We start from the raw sequence: 12250 nt of genomic DNA, 5'->3' as shown, positions 1-12250 counted from the left end.
TATTTAATCTGATCTATAGTTCATATTCCGATTTGTCAATTGTTCCAGTAATGTCTTTATTTAACATTTTTTCCTTCCAGTATAGATCTAGTACAGGATCACATACCATATTTAGTTCCCGTATCTTTTTACTCCTTTAATATGGAAGAGTTCCTCAGCATTTGTACTTTTGTGACATTGAGATTTTTGAAGAGTGCAGGCCAATTATTTATCATTCGTTCATTTGTTCATCCCAGTATTACTGAGGTATAGTTGACAAAAATTGTATTTATTCAAGTTGTACAGCATGATGATTTGATATACATTGTGAAATGATTACAACAATCAAATTAACACATTGTCACCACTCTTAGGGGTGTGTGTGTGTGTGTGTGTGTGTGTGTGTGTGTGTGTTACGGGCCAGTTATTTTACAGAATCTTCCCTACTTTGGGTTTGTCTCATGTTTCCTCATGATTAGATTCAGGTTATGTATTCCTGATTGTAATATTACCTATGTGAGGTTATATTCTTTCCAAGAGACCACATTTGGAGGCACATGATGTTGTTTGTCTCTCATTAGTGATGTTAATTTGATCCCAGTTTCTCCACTGTATAAATTGCTGGTTTTCTACTTGCAACTAATAAGCAATCTATGGGGGAGACACTTGAATTTCCTGCAAATATTCTGCTCCTCAGCAAACCCCTCTCTCACAATTTAGCAGTATTATTGATTTTTCCTAAACTAGTCTTTACTATGATAGTTACAAAATGGTAATTGTTCTCTCTCCATATGTATTAGAAACAATTTTGCCAAAAAGAAGAGCCCCGCCTGGTTTGGTGGCTCAAGTCTGTGATCCCAGCACTTTGGGAAGTTGAGGCAAGCAGATCGCTTGAGCCCAGGAGTTCCAGACCAGCCTGGGCAAAATAGTGGAAACAGTCTCTACAAAAAATACAAAAATTAGCCAGGGGAGGTGGCTTGCACCTGTGGTCCCAGCTACTCAGGAAGCTGAGGTGGAAAGATCACTTGAGCCTGGGTGGCAAAGGCTGCAGTGTGCCAGGTTCACACCACTGCACCATAGCCTGGGCGACAGAGCGATACCCTGTCTCAAAAATAAACAAACAAAAAACAACCAGAAGAGCCCTACATTTTGCCCTGTTTAATGATATACAGATGGTCCCTAACTTATTATGATGGTACAATTTATGATATTTTGTCTTTACAATGTATTTATAAGGCTATTAAATGCATTTTTTGACTTAGGATATTTTTGACTCATGATGAATTTATCGGGATGTAGCCCCCTCACAAGTCAAGGAACATCCGTGTTTTCAGTATGGATTTAGGGATTCCCAGATTATTGAATCAGTTATAATCCATTTCCTCAAAGGATTATAATCCATTACAGTCTTTACTTATTTTGGTGTTCAGATTGTCTGAGATTTGTTTAGTGAGAGCTCCTTTCAACCTAGCTGTTTTGATAGGACATATATATATGTAAAAGCAGTTCTTTACTTTCTGGTACAACAAGATGTTCTAATTTTATTTTGGGCTTTCTCTTCACCCAGCACTGAAAGGAGCCATTTCTGCAAAGTGTCCTGACACCTTATAGTAGAAAATGGTGCTTAAAAAACAATATCTGGGAGCTTAGCAAGCTTATTGCGACTTAGGTGTCATTGCATCTATGCCTTTTCAGCAGATGGAACTAAAGAAAAAAATTTAGTAATCATGAGTTCAAGTTGATATCACCAATTCTAATCTAATTTCACATAGTTGTTCCTACTACCTTAAATTTCTATTTAATCACTGTTACCATACATACATAATTTTAAAAATCAAATTGTTTTATAACAAATATTAATAACAAGCATACAAACTCTGCATTTCTGCTTCCCAGATGCAACCCTCTTCAATTCATTTAACTGTTCATTTTTATATATTCTACCGTATTTCTAAATAACATGCTTATTTTCTTTTTTGATTTTTTCAGTTATAGATTTAGCTCTATTAACTTTCTATTGTGGAAGATGAGGAACTATTTCTTTAGTTGCTTTTACTTTCACCCCTTTCATTTTTCTTTTCTTTATTTTTTATTTTTTGACACAGAGTCTTGCTCTGTCACCCAGACTGGAGTGCAATGGCACGATCTCAGCTCACTGCAACCTCCGCCTCCCAGGTTCAAGCGATTCTCCTGCCTCAGCCTCCTGAGTAGCTGGGATTACAGGCACACACCACCACACCCGGCTAATTTTTATATTTTTAGTAGAGACGGGATTTCACCATGTTGGCCAGGCTGGTCTCGAACTCCTGACCTCAGGCGATCCACCTGCTTCAGCCTCCCAAAGTGCTGGGATTATAGGTGTGAGGCACCATGCCCGGCCACTTTCATCCCTTTGTGTCCTCAGTTCTTGTGACCTCATTCTGTAAATGTAATTACCTCATAAGTTTTTGTTTTTTCCTTGAGACTGAGTTTCACTCTTGTTGCCCAGGCTGGGGTGCAATGGTGGGATCTCGGCTCACTGCAACCTCTGCCTTCCAGGTTCAAGTGATTCTCCTGCCTCAGCCTCCTGAGTAGCTGGGATTACAGGCATGTACCACCAAGCCCAGCTAATTTTTGTGTATTTTTAATAGAGACGGGGTTTCTCCATGTTGGTCAGGCTGGTCTCGAACTCCCGACCTCAGGTGATCTGCCCGCCTCCGCCTCCCAAAGTGCTGGGATTACAGGTGTGAGCAACTGTGCCCGGCCTTTTTTTTTTTTTTTGAGACAGAGTCCCCCTGTGTCGCCTAGGCTGGAGTGCAGTGGCACAATCTTGGCTTACTGCAACCTCTGCCTCCTGGGTTCAAGCAATTCTTGTGCCCCAGCCTCCCAAGTAACTGGTATTATAGATATGTGCCACCATGCTCTGCTAATTTTTGTATTTTTCGTAGAGACGGGGTTTTGCCATGTTGGCCAGGCTGGTCTTAAACTCCAGACTTCAAATGATCCACCTGCCTCAGCCTCCCAAAGTTCTGGGATTACAGGCATGAGTCACCATGCCTGGCTACCTCGTAACTTTTGTTTCTCAATATTCAGAGTTTACAATGTTATTATAATTAAGTAAATATTGCAGCTGAGATACACAAAATCCTTTCCCCTCTTTGTATAACTTTTAGTTACTTCTACAGTTTAAGAAAATACAGAACAAAGCTAGTGCTCTGAACAGCACTTTAAGGAATAGTGATGTGTAGTTCTGAGGAAGCTATGTTAAGACTATCTCATCTCATATCTTTACTTGAAATAATGTTTCTCTCTGAGATAGTCTGAGTCAGGAGATAATTCTTTACTAAGATAGTCTATTGGCTATATATAGGGGCTATGTATAGATGAAGGGATTGTAGGGAACTTTCATTTTCTACCTCCCATAGCCTTAATTTTTAAAATATTTATATTGAGCATGGAATTTTTTATTATAAAAAATTTTCAGACAAAATGATAAGTAGAACAGTACAATAATGAATTTCAAAGTTCAGTAATTTTTAGAAATGTGTCATAGGGTGAGTTTAACTTTTTTATGACTCTTTGAGAGAAGTTCCAGGTGGTGCCATGTTTGTGCAGTCTTAACCAACTGAGGAATCAGACCGGAATTTGGGCTCACCACAGCAGCTAAAAAGTGAGTAGAAAGGCATACAGGGTGGGAGAGGGAAACCATAAATTCTGTGCAAAAGCTCTGCCCAAATATTTGGCTGTGCCCTGAATTACACATGTGCTGTGCACATTTTAATGTTAATTGCACAGATTTTTTTTAGCTGCTGCTCACTCCAAGGAAGTTAGAGTTTGGAATTTGAGTTTAGCTCATTTAGATGTCTATAAAAACAACATAATGGTACTTTTTAAGACGAATATAACAAAATCTATTGTCTCTAACATGAAGTTTTCAAAATGCCCAGGCTAAAATCTAAAATTAGTAGATATTAATAAAATAAGAAAATGTGACATGAAATTAAAAAAGACAAAACAGAATCAATAGAGACCAACCACAAAGTTGACCAAGATGAAAGAATTAGTACTTAAGGATTTAAAAGTAGCTATTATAACTATTATGCTCCAGAATGCAAAGGAATTTATGCTAGTAATGAATGGGCAAATAGGAATTTCAACACAGAAATAGGAACTAGAAAAAGAACCAAATGGAAATCATAGACCTGAAAAAAGGGCAAATGAAGACTTTGCTGAATGGGCTTAATGGTAGAGTGGGGATGACAGATGAAGGAATCAGGTAACTTGATGATAGATAAATAGTACTTAAAAAATCTTATGAGCCACCCCCTCAAAAAAATAATGAATACACCTTCAGTGATCTGTAGAACGATATTTTTAAAAGACGAATATACATGTTATCGGACCCCCACAAGAAAAAAGAGAAAGATGGGGGCAAAAAATATTTAAGAAAGAATAGCCAATGAAAAACATAAATATACATATTCAAGAGGCTCAGTCAATCCTAAGCAAGATAAATTCAATGAAAACCACACCAGGGTACATCATAATCAAGTGACAGTCAGTCATAATTTGACCATCAAAGTCAAATGATTATCAAAGATAATGAGAAAAATCTTAACAACCAGACAAAAATCAATATATTACACACACAAAAAAGTAATATAAATGATGTTGACTTCTCATGAGAAATAATGGAAGGAAAAAGACAGTGAATTGACATCTTTAAGTGCTGTTGAAGAAAGCCCCTGTCAATTCAGAATTCTGTTATCTAACAAAAATAGTAATTTAGATAAATGAAAACAAGAGAATTCATCATCCACTGACCTGCACTACAAGAAATGCCAAAGGAAGTTTTTCACACTGCGTGGATTTGATAAGAAATAGAAACTCATATTGTCAGAAAGCAATGAAGAACATCAGAAATGGGAAATATGGGCTGAGCATGGTGGCTCATGTCTGTAATCCAATCACTTTGGGAGGCTGAGGCAGGCGGATCACTTGGGCCAGGAGTTCGAGACCAGCCTGGACAACATGGTGAAATCCTGTCTCTACTAGAAATAAAAAATTAGCTGGGCGTGGTGGGGTGTGCCTGTAATCCCAGTTACTCGGGAGGCTGAGGCATGAGAATCGCTTGAACCCAGGAGGTGGAGGTTGCACTGAGCTGAGATTGCACCACCACACTCCAGCCTGGGTGACAGAGTGAAACCCTGTCTCAAAAAAAAAAAAAAAAAGAAAGAAATGGGAAATACGTAGATAAATATAAAGAACTATTATTTTGTTTCTTTGTTTCTTTAAAATACACATCAGTAAATAATGTGAAAATTAAAATATTTTATTTGGCTGGTTGTATATCTTCTTCCTTTTTAAAAAAATATGAGGGGGGAGGGACAGCATTAGGAGATATACCTAATGCTAAATGATGAGTTAATGGGTGCAGGAAATCAACATGGCACATGAATACATATGTAACAAACCTGCACATTGTGCACATGTACCCTAAAACCTAAAGTATAATAATAAAAAAGAATAAAAAAAATTAAAAAACAAAATATGAGACAGGGTCTTACTATGTTGCCCAGTTTCATTTCAAACTCCTAGGTTCAAGTGAACCTCCTGCCTCAGCCTCCCAAGTAGCTGGGACTAGAGGTGTGCTTGGCTGTATATCTTATTTTGAGAAGTGATTTTTCAGGTCATTGGCCCATTTTTTTAATAAAATTACTTCTTTCTTGCTATCAAGTTGAGTTCTTTATATATTTTGATATTAACCCTTTATCAGATATATAGTTTGCAAATATTTTCTCCCGAGTCATGGGTAGTGTCTTTACTCAGTTGATTGTTTCCTTGCCTGTGCAGAAGCATTTTGGTTTGATACAATCTCAGTTGCCAATTTTTGCTTTTGTTGCCTGTGCTTTTGGGGTCATATTTTCAAAAAATCATTGCCTAGACAAATATCATGGAGCTTATCCTTTATATTTTCTTCTAATAGTCTTACAGTTTCAGGTCTTGTGTTTAAATCTTTGATCCATTCTGAGTTGATTTTTGTATATCAGCTGACATCACTCTCATTCTGCTGCATGTGGAGGTCTAGTTTTGACAACACCCTTTATTGAAGAGGCTGTCCTTTCCATATTGTGTGTTCTTGGCACTTTTGTTGAAGATCAATTGCCTAAATGTGTGGATTTATTTTGGGGCTTTCTATTCTCTTCCATTTGTCTATATATCTGTTTTTAGGTCAGTACCATGTTGTTTTAATTACTATAGCTTTATAGATTATTTTGAAATCAGGTAGTATAATGCCTCCAGCTTTCTTCTTTTTGCTCAAGATTGCTTTGGCTACTCAAGGTCTTTTGTAATTCCAGGTTAATTTTAGGATTGCTTTTTCTATTTCTGTGAAAAATGCCATTACAATTTTGATAGGGACTGCCCTGAATCTGTAGATTGCTTTGTGTAGTATGGTGTATTAGTCTGTTTCCACACTGCTATAAAGAACTACCTGAGACTGGGTACCTTATGCAGAAAAGGGGTTTAATTGACCCACAGTTCTTCAGGCTTAACAGAAAGCATGACTGAGAAATGACCATAGTTCAGATGTCAGGGATTAGCAGGGGATTGTGAGGGATGATGGCTCCAGTCCTGAAAAAGCACAACAGTGGTGCCTTTGGAGGGGGCATAGCCATATTTCTCTCTCTGGTGGTAGTGGTGGGGTCTGCAGTGGGGATGGCTGTTGCTGGTGTCCTCTATAGAGCAGGCAAGTGGGGACCACAGTAGCCCATGCTGTGTGGCTGATACTAATAGCTCCTACCCTTGTCTTTTGTTCCTGTCTCTAGATGTCTCAGGTATACTGCTCTCCTTTGATTGTTCCACATTGGTTATTCTCCATTTTTCTCCTCCACTGTGTTACCGCAGATTCTTAAATGGGCCCTTGATCCCTCCCAAAGTTATTATCATTTATGGATAACTATTATTATCCATAACAATACTCTGCCATCTTGCTAACATCACTCTGCTCTCAAATTCATTTAATAATTATAAGATTATTTATTTATTTATTTATTTATTATAAGATTATTTATTTATTTATTTATTTTGAGACGGGGTCTTGCTCTGTCGCCCAGGCTGGAGTGCAATGGCCTGATCTTGGTTCACTGCCACCTCTGCCTCCTGAGTTCAAGGGCTTCTCCTGCCTCAGCCTCCCAAGCAGCTGGGATTACAGGCGCATGCCACCACCCCTCGCCAATTTTTGTATTTTTAGTAGAGACAGGGTTTTGCCATGTTGGCCAGGCTGGCCTCGAACTCCTAACCTCAGGTGACCTGCCTGTCTCAGCCTCCCAAAGTGCTGAGATTACAGGCGTGAGCCACTGCGCCAACTGACACCTATACAATTTCATTTATTTTATTATTATTATTATTATTTAGACAAAGTCTTGTTCTGTTGCCCAGGCTGGAGTGCAGTGGCATGATCTGAGCTCACCGCAACCTCCGCCTCCCACGTTCAAGTGATTCTCCTGCCCCAGCCTCCCGAGTAGCTGGGATTACAGGTGCCAACCACCACGCCTGGCTAATTTTTGTTTTTTTAGTAGAGACAGGGTTTCACCATATTGGCCAGGCTGGTCTTGAACTCCTTACCTCAGGTGATCCACCCACCTTGGCCTCCCAGAGTGCTGGGATTACAGGTGTGAGCCACTGCACCCGGCCAACATCTGTGCAATTTTAAAGATACTTCCTTATAGGATGCTTTGGTTCTTTCTGTTTAATCATAGCTACATCTCTATTTTTTTTTCTTCTTTTCTTTTTTTTTTGAGATGGAGTCTCGCTCTATCACCCAGGCTGGATTGCAGTGGTGCAATCTCACGGCAACCCCCACCTCCCGGGTTCAAGCAATTCTCCTGCCTCAGCCTCTGGAGTAGCTGGGATTACAGGCATGCACCACCACACTCAGCTCATTTTTGTATTTTTAGTAGAGACGGGGTTTCACCATGTTCGCCAGGATGGTTTGATCTCCTGACCTCATGATCTGCACGCCTCAGCCTCCCAAAGTGCTGAGATTACAGGCGTGAGCCACCACGCCCAGCCACGTCTCTATTTTTTTAAGTAGCAGTACACATTCAATTCACCAGTTCCCTACTTTCTGTAATCAGAGTTGGTGTCAGTTGCTTTGTCACTATCATCACATGAAAAGAATAAGGTTCTAGATCTTAAGGTAGCATCTGATACTTCCTTTGCTTAACTACTCTCCTAAAACCAAGACATAGGAACAAGATCCCCCCTAAAACTCATTCAAGTCCTACCATCTTGCCCACTATGTCAAATAGCGGTGTGGTAGCCTCACAGCAGGTATCCTAGGCTCTGAGAAAAGTAAGGAAAGTCAACATTTAATGAATATTTACAATGTGCCAGGCACTATTCTAAGAAGTTTGCCCACATTAGCTGATCTAATCCTCACATTAGGTTTATTCTTTTTCCATTTTATTGGTGAAGAAACAGATAATACTTTACAGATGAAGAATCTGAGGCAGCCTGGCTCCAAAGCCCACTCCAAAGCACCACATGTCAAGTGCTGGCATCCATTATTCATTCTTCCTGCTTTTGCTCCTGCCCCACTTTGTCTATTCACCACATGGAAGCCAGTGAAATTCTGTTAAAACATTTTAGATCATGTTGGCCCTCTGCTCAATCTCTGCAATGGTCCCCATCTCACTCAGAGTAAAAGCTGAAGTCCTTTCAGTAGCTTACCATGCTCCTCTACGTGGTCTTCTTTCCCATCGCGTATCTCCTTGACCTCACTCCTGCTGTTTTCCCCACATCCACTTCACTCCAGCCATACTGGCCTTCTGACTTCTCCCAATACACCAAGCATACTCCAGCTTTGGCACTTGCTCTTTTCTCAGCCTGGAGGGCTAAGTGACTCACTCTCACCTCTTTCAAGTCTGTATCTAATGTTAACTTTTCAGCACAGCCTTCCCTGCTCATTCTATTTAAAAACTGCAAGTCCCTCCGTTTTCCTGGAAAACCCTATTTCCCTTCCCTGCTTTATTTTCAGAAGAAGAATCTCAGGCAGCCTGGCTTCTCTGCTTTATTTTCCCTTACACACTTAACATCATACTTCTTTATTCTGCTCATGGTCTGTTCCCCCACTAGAACGTCCTCTGTGAAGACAAGTTTTATTATTTGTTCTTTTGCTGCTGTACCTTCACTATCTAGAATAGTACTTAGTGTACAATAAGTCCCCCCAAAATATTTGATGAATGAATGAATTAATCTAAATATATGGAAGTTGGAGCAGATGTTGAGAGGCTGAACAAGAATGGGTGGGTACACGTCTTACAAGGAGGAATACCTCAGAGGCCTGGAACAGAGAGGGTAGGGAGGATTAATGCTAGGACATGGAATAAAGAGGAGGAGGCTGCCTTGGGCTATTACTTGGTCTTCTAACTCCAGGGATCCTTATTTGACCTGTGTATATCTTCCTATAGGACAAGGGTTCTTGATTTTGCACAAGATAGTGATTTGACAGTCTGATGAAGCCTATGGACCTTTCTCAGAGCAGTGTTTTTAAATGCATAAAATACATAGGATTGCAGGAAATTATTATGAAATAAAATTATCAAAATATTTCACACTTTGTGATATAATGCAATGTGTATATTTATAAAAATCTAGGAGCTGATTTAACAACTCCTATAGTTTTAAAGTAGCAATGACTGCAAATAATGTTTTATTATACGTACATCTAATGCAATGTGAAAATGTTTGCAATTTTTGGTAGCTGCAAAATTAACTACTATAGTGACTTATATAGCTACTACAGTGATTTGTTGTTTATGGAATCCTAATCTTCAGTCAGATATTAATGAAAATAAATACTTCACTTTTTTCTCATCAAAAAATAAAAATAAATAAAAATGTGGTATATATATGCAATGAAATATTATTTGGCCTTAAAAAAGAAGGAAATCTTTTCATTTGGATAACTTGGATTAACCTTGAAGACATTATACTAAGTGAAATTAGCAATCACAAAAAGACAAGTGCTGCATGATTTTACTTATATGAAGGATTCAAAGAAATCCAACTCATAGAAACAGTGAGTAGAATGGTATTTGGCCCCTTCTACCATGGAAGGGGAAGGGGAAACAGGTAGCTGTTGTTCAACTTTTAGCTCAACTTTGAATCATGAAAGATGAAAAAGTTCTACAGATGTATTGAATTACAGTGTGCATTTACTTAGTAATACTGTACTGTATGTACACTTATAAATTGTTAACAGGGTAGATTTATGTGTTTTTAAAAATATATATTTATGTATCTTTTAGAGAGGGGGGTCTCTATTTTGTCCAGCAATCTTCTCACCTCAACCATCCCCAGCACACACCACTACACTGGCCTCTGTGGTGTTTTTTTGTTTGTTTTTCTGCAAAGGAAAAAAAATCGGTCTCCTAAGCCAGACTCTTCTCCTAAAATGCAACCCGCTGTATGTGCAGGTGTCGTCATTCTATTTGTGCTGCCCGGTAAGAATTAGGCCTCAGGGAATAGGCACAAAATTGCTGATAGCCAGGCTACTGCTATTTTTAAAAAAATAAATTGTTCTTCACCCTTGGTCCTGGAGTTTTATGTATACTACCAAAAGTTGGGTATTTGCCAAGTTTAGCAGCATCAGTGAGACTGTGTCAGGCTGAGTTACCTTGCAAGTAGGGCAAAGTCCAAGACTCTTCAAAGTTTGTGACAGGTTTACAGATAAAATAGATTTTGTTGATTTCCTGATTATTCCTCCATTTCTTGAATAACACTGCTTGGTGATCGTAAATTAGTAATTTATTTATTTATTTATTTATTTTTGAGATGGAGTCTTGCTCTGTTGCCCAGGCTGGAGTGCAGTGGCATAATCTCAGCTCCCTGCAACCTCCCTCTCCCGGGTTCAAGCAATTCTCCTGCCTCAGCCTCCCGAGTAGCTGGGACTATAGGCAGGTGCCACTACAACTGGCTAATTTTTTTGTATTTTTAGTAGAGACGGGGTTTCACCATGTTGGCCAGGCTGGTCTCGAACTCCTGACTTCAGGTGATCCACCCGCCTTGGCCTTTCAAAGTGCTAGGATTACAGGTGTGAGTCACCACACCCGGCCATATATTAGTATTTTTAAACAGTGTTAGATTCTTCTTGTTAAGGCTTGGTTTAGAAGTTTTTCACTGTATTTTTAAGTGAGGTTGGTCCATAGTTTAATCTTTGCTAGGCTTTTTTTTTTTTTTGATATAAATGTGGGTGTTTTTTTTTTTTTTGACCTTCCAAATTAATTAACTTAATTTTTGTTGTGTGTCCTGGGGTGGTTTAAAAATTGGACTCTTCTCTTGAATTTCAACATAATTCAGCTATAAAGCCAACTCAGTCATTTGTACTACAGTGCAGCTCTTATGCTGTCTACCCAGAGTTAGTGCAGACTCCACAGTTTGAGGACACAGTCCCAATACTACCCTCACTTCAGACACCTGTTGGAAGCTCAGGTGTTCTCAGGCTACCTGCATTTCTTGCCAGTTGGCTGCAGGGGGTTCCCACTGCTCTCTCAGGTTTGATAATTTCCTAGATTGACTCACAGACCTCAAGAAAGTGCTGTACTTACAACAACAGCTTTATCATAAAGAATACAAATCAGGACCAGCCAAGTGAAGAGATGCATCGGGTGAGGCCTGGCAGGGTCCCAAACATGAAGCTTCTGTGTCATCAAGATGCATCACCCTCCTGGCACATTAATTTGTGTCACCAATGAGAAGCCTGAGCTCTAGTGTCCAGTTTTTACTGGGGTTTCATTACACAGACAAAATTGATTAAATCACTGGTCACACGATTTTATTTTATTTTTTATTGTTTCACCAAAACAACTTTCATTTACTATTATTTTTTTATTTATCTATTTTTTTTTGTACTTTAGGTTTTAGGGTACATGTGCACAATGTGCAGGTTTGTTACATATGTATCCATGTGCCATGTTGATTTCCTGCACCCATTAACTCGTCATTTAGCATTAGGTATATCTCCTAATGCTGTCCCTCCCCCCTCCCCCCAACCCACAACAGTCCCCGGAGTGTGATGTTCCCCTTCCTGTGTCCATGAGTTCTCATTGTTCAATTCCCACCTATGAGTGAGAACATGCGGTGTTTGGTTTTTTGTCCTTGTGATAGTTTACTGAGAATGATGTTTTCCAGTTTCATCCATGTCCCTACAAAGGACACGAACTCATCATTTTTTATGGCTGCATAGTATTCCATGGTGTATATGTGCCACATTAAGAAAATGTGGCAC

Source organism: Hylobates moloch, unplaced genomic scaffold, assembly GCF_009828535.3.
Source record: "Hylobates moloch isolate HMO894 unplaced genomic scaffold, HMol_V3 SCAFFOLD_3, whole genome shotgun sequence".
In the NCBI taxonomy this organism is placed as follows: domain Eukaryota; kingdom Metazoa; phylum Chordata; class Mammalia; order Primates; family Hylobatidae; genus Hylobates; species Hylobates moloch.
Note: the sequence above shows the minus strand (reverse complement) of the source record.